Below are 5,978 nucleotides of genomic sequence, written 5' to 3' on the forward strand. Positions count from 1 at the left end.
TTACTTTGTATAGCTCTAAGATAAGAACTTCAATTTCACATTGGGGGAAAGTCACCTACCCCTCCCCTCTCTGCCCTTAGAGCTAGAACTTATTTATGAAGCAACCTCAGCTAAATGCAAAGAAGATAAGCAAGAAGAGAGAGAATGCATGTCTATTCCAAGTCTATTATGTTCCCTGTTCAGCGCGTGACAGCCTGAGCCTCAGCGGTTTTGACACTGTGGTCCCATGAGCTCTAACTTCTGATGAGGTTTCCTGGGGATGTGCTGAGAACCAAGCAGAGAGTCTGTCCTCCTGAAGTTTCACTTCGTCCGTTTCATATTTTGGGATTACCTGTCATATTTGTTTTAAAGATGGTTACTCTTGCTTGAAAATAAATTTAAAAATGGTTTCTGTATAACACTTAGTCTTCACAACATTCCTGTGGGTTTGCTACCCTGATTTCCATTTTATAGATGAAAGAATTGGGGTTCTGGGTAGTCGTCTGGCGCAGGGTCACAGGTGGGTACGTGGCCTCCCGCTCAGTATTTCTCCACAGTCTCACTCAGAAGTAAGGAAAGATGCCTCTGAGAGAAGTGACTTAAATGTTCATACACTAATGCTCATGCATGTTCCTCACCAAGGAGTCCCTGACTGTCACTCTATATTCTTTTGTCACTATGACGACAGACATGACAGGCAGCTTTCAGAGCAACATTCAACAAATATTGATTGAGTTAAGAGTCAAATAGAAATATGCTCAAACCCCAAACGAGGCTGTGAGGATATAGGGCGGTGAATGGGACACTTGCCTTCATGGAGGTTACAGCACAATGCATAGACAGATATAAATAATAAACTATAGTCTTGTTTTCAATTTTGAGAAGTACTAGGTCCTATCAAGATAAACAGTGTTGAGTTTGATGGGAAGAAAAGAGGTGCTCAGAGCAACTGGCTGAGAGATGATGGCCGAACAGCAACGATGGGGGTAGAAGAACTCTAGAAGCAGCCACACAAGCTACAATTTAATCTCTTTTGTTCATAACAGCTGTCTTCTATTATGTTCTTACAATGGGATTATTAATATTAATTTTTCCAGCAACCCTAAGAGAAAATAGTGACCACAGGTGTGTAGGTGTATTTACAGAGGAGAAAGCTGAGTGGTGAAAAGGTCACACAACTCCCTGAAATCTGCAGCCATTAGGGAGGGACAGCAGCGTGGAGCCCTAAAGCTGTCTATCCAGGCACTGAGCTCTTAGCAGCCCACACTCCTAACTGTGCTTCTGTGCTCCTGCTTAACACAGCCTTGACCCTGGTGCAGCAGCGTGGACAAACCACACACTCCTTTTTACAGCAAATGGAGTTTATACTGCTTGTTAGCCCCAAATTGGCTCCCCATGCTCCCCTTTCTTTCTTGCTGGAGGCCTGAGTGATGGCCGCCGGTCTCTTTCCTCTGCAAAGCTCATAGCATCCCCGCAAGCCTTGTCACCACCCCACCTGGCATCTGCAACTTGCTCCCCCGAGGCAAGTGCTCAGTCCCTCTTATTCTAATCTAAGAGCTCTAATCTCCATGGAAACATAGGCAGGGAGGGTCTTGCAAATCAACCCGGGGAGCTCTGGAATTTAGGAAGACTTCGTGTGGTCAGGATACTGGTCTAATGACCATGACCACCTTGCTAAGACTAGGAACTATTCTCACTTCTTCTGATCGAGGCCACATCTCCAGAATGCATTTTGTTTCTCAGTGTGTGGGCCTGGAGACTTAATGAGGTTGTGATACCAGGTGGCAGCTAATAGCCTCTTAGGTGCTTACTTGTGGGCAATTGCAAGTTTTAAAACTTTCCTGTGTTCTTGTTTCCCACTGGAGTATTATATTTGGGTGATTTCTGCAAATTTGTTTTTTCTAGTTTAAAAGAGAATTTAGACTCTATTTTTAATGTTCTTTATGAACCCCCTCCATGACAAAACAATAGCCAATAGTGCTCAAAATTTCCAAGAATGATTTAACTTCACTGGGAGAGATCATATGTAAATATGTTTACACACCCTTGTAGAGATTTCATGTCAAAACAAATTCTTCAGCCTGCAAGTTCAACTACAATTTTAAATCAGAGGTTTTTATATGCCTTAGCCAGGTTACGAGGGTTTCAGAATTTAAGGGCGAAAACTCTTACCTCCATAAATGTTATTTCAATGTATCAAGAATCCCCAAATCACAGTCAGACAGCATTTATCCCTGGTTTATCATTGATTTATTATTTATTAAACACTTCGTTATACCAGGCCCTGGAGGGGACCCAGAAGTGAGTAAAACAGACCAGGTACCTGGTTTCATTGAGTTTATATTTTAGTTTAGGAAAACACACAACAATATAAAACATAAATTTAAAAAAGGTTAATTTCAGATAGCAAAAAGTGATATGAAGAAAATGGGATGGTGTGATAGAGACCCAACTGACAGCTGAGGGCGACTGATTCTACCTGAGGCAAAGTGGTTAGGAAAGCTGTTAATTATGGTGATCTTTAAGTAGACACCTGAATGGAGAGAGAAGCCAAGCCTGTGAAGACTGGCGTTCCAGCAAGAGGGATTGCATGTGCAAGGGTCCTGAGGCTGGAATGTGCCTTGTGACTTCAAGAACAGAAGGGCTTATGTGGCAAAAGTGAAGCATGGTGAGTCCAGGGAATTCTGGAAAACCTGGAGGAGGAGAGGAGGCTGGGTAGGGGACCCCGACGTGGAATTGGATTTTGTTCTGTGTGAGGTGGGAAGCCATTGGAGAGTTTTATTCAGGGTCTGACATCACTTGGAAAAGAGTGAAAGATGACTCCGGATCACAGGATGTAAAAGCAGTGGCAGAGAGGCTTGGCAGGTGGCTGGGGATGTCCAGACTACTAGGATGGCCCTTGGACCAGACAGAAAACAGTGGAAACAGGAGAAGTGGGTGAGGTCCATGTATATTTCAGAAGTAGCACTGATGGGATTTGCTGATGGATTGTAGGCAGGGAGTGAAGAAAACGGAGGAGGTGGTAAGGAAGATTCTCAGGCTTTTGACTTTAACTGTGTGGACGGATGGTGGTGCCATTTACTGAAGTGGGGAAGACCGAGTGAGGATTTGAGGTGAAATGACAAACTCTCATTTGCCATTTGAGTGTGAGATTCATATTAGATATCAATGTGAGATCAGAGGAAGAGGGAAGGAGAAATCAACCAAGGGAAGCTGAGAAGGAGCCTTAGGTAAGTGGAATAATGAGAGTGTTGTAGAAACCAATAGAAGAAAGAGCTCCAAGAAGGAAGGAGTGGTCAACTGAATTAGGTACATGTGGAAAGTCGAATACCACAGCTGTGGAAGAGGGTCCAATGGGGGCTCATTGGCAGTCTTGATTTGGTCAGTTGATGCAAGAAATAGAAATCTGTTTGGAATCAGTGATGAAACTGGGAAGCGAGAAAGTAGAGACAGTGGAAACAGCCCTTACTTGAGGTTACGCTGTGAAGGGGGCATTGCATGGCGGTTAGGACACTTGTGCATTAAATATTGTTAAGGTGGGAGGTGTATCATACATTTGTATTTTAAAGGGAGAGTTCTGGTACTGCAGGAGGCTATCATCTTATACCAGTCAGAATGGCTGTTACTAAAAAGGCAGAAAAAAATAACAGATGTTGGTGAGGATGCAGAGAAAAGAGAGTGTTTATACACTGTTGGTGGGAATATAAATTAGTACAACCTCTATGGAGAACAGCATGGAGACTTCTCAAAGAACTAAAACTAGGAGGACCACAGGATCTGACAATCTGGATATTTGGATACCCAAAAGAAAAGAAATCATTCTATTAAAAGGATACCTGCATTCATCTGTTTATTGCAGCGCTAGTCACTATAGGCAAACTATGGAATCAACCCATGTTCATCAATGGATGAATGAATAAAGAAAACGTAGCATATATACACAGAAGAGTACTATTCAGCCATGAAAAATGAAATCAAGTCTTTTGCCTCAATATGGATAGAACGGAAGACTATTATTTTAAGTAAAACAACTCAGACACAGAAAGACAAATACCGCATGTTCTCACTTAATGTCGGAGCAAAATAACATACACATGGACGTAGAGTGGGAATGGTAGATGATGAAGACTCAAAACAGTTTCAGGGTGGACGTGGGTAGATGATGAGAAATTACTTAATGAGTGCAATGTACATTATTCGTATCATGGATGCCCTAAAATCCCTGACTTCATCACTATCAATACAGTCATGTGACAAAATTACACTTAGGCCCCATACATTTATACAAATAAAATTTAAATTAAAAATGCAGGTGCGATAGGAGATGACTCCTGAGAGTAACCAAGTAGAGCATTCGCAAAGGTGAGTGAGGATAGGCACAGAGCACTAAGGGAAGGGTGGGTTTTGATTCCATCTGGGGCACTTGATGTGTCTGAAGGGGAAAGGCAGAGGACAGACAAAGATATGCAGAGGCTGGTGAACTTGGTGGTGTCAAAATGAGGAAACTTATGGCTTCCATTTTCTCAATATAACAATAAAATGATCTAAAGATAGAATATGCTATAAGTATAGACAGATTTAGGGGAACAATCCATTAAAAATGTAAAGGGGTACAGGGAGCGGATCCATAGCTTACAGTGGTGAACCATCAGCTATCCAGACCCATCCATGTCCTCAGGTTTCTTTGTAACCGAGGTCTTGAGCAACCATGTCTTATTAGATATCAGCACCTACTGATAAAATGTGGGCATTGCAGTCCAAGGCTGCTGAATGTGAATGGTTCGAAGCTTCCCATTTCACAGAGAATAAAATCCAAACTCTATCTCAAGGCCCCATATCTGAACCTAGCCTCTGCTCCTGCCTCAGCTTTTCTGGAAGGTTTTAGAAATACATTTTAGCACTGGGGTAGCTGAAAGGAGACCCTTAAAATGAGAAAGATGGCCAGGAAAAAGTGATTCGTTATTAAGAAAGTGCCCTTTTAGCTGATTTCTTAGAAAAATGTATTCTTTGAAAATAAAGTTTGTTTCATAATTAAAGTCTGTAAGATAGTAGAACTTTTGATCCATTAATCATTCCAACCTTCCTGTTTTTAACTTCTGCTCAGCTGGCCTTTGTTACTCAACATACCAATATATCCAGTTCTTCCCTTCTCAGAGATGCTTTTGAAGTCTGGTTTGTGGATTTCTCTTCCTTAGGCAGCCTCTTAAATACTTGTAGTTGCTCAGGCCTTGATGTTTAGCAATTTTCTCTCCACGCTGGGTACTTTCCCTCTTTCCCCAAGGAATCTCATTCACCCCAAAGATGTCAACTATCACATATGTCCTCTGGTAACCCAGAGACCCGTATTTAGTCCCTTCTCCTCATTGAAGACTGGGAATGGGTGGTCCATTCCTTATGGATTTCTCTTATCAATGCTCCATCTTATGTCTTACATTTAACTCAAAGGAAACTGGTTGAATTTCATGGTTGAGGGGATTTGTCACTCCCCTCACTTTCAAAATCTGCCCTACCTCTGATCTGAAGGTTGGTCAATTCAATCTTCTTTCTTACAGAGGCGCAAGTGAGAAACCAAGGAATTATATTTCTATCTCTACCTCTGGTATCCTTAGTCCTTGGTGTATCTCAAATATGTTCCCGCCTTCCTTCCCCTTTTCTCTTTTTTGCTGGACGTTTCCAAGAGCAACACCAGGTGTTTCTTCTGTATCTAGTCCCTGTTCCTTCACATTATTTTCTTCCTTACCTACTTCTCTCGTCCCATTTCTTGTTCTTCCTCTACAAAGCATAGTTGTAGCTTAACCAAACTGCGTATCTCTCTATGAATACATTAATCTTTCATCTCCGTGGCTGGCACATGACTGAAGTACTCTTTATATCTAATTAACTCATTAATTAACTGATCCATCTATTCATTAGCTATCCAACTTTTAACTTTGTCTTACTTTAAGTTTTGATTCATTTACTTCTTAGCACAAAGGCATTGTTGTAGTCACTGAAGAAAG

This window comes from Hylobates moloch, unplaced genomic scaffold, assembly GCF_009828535.3.
Source record: "Hylobates moloch isolate HMO894 unplaced genomic scaffold, HMol_V3 SCAFFOLD_4, whole genome shotgun sequence".
NCBI lineage: Eukaryota > Metazoa > Chordata > Mammalia > Primates > Hylobatidae > Hylobates > Hylobates moloch.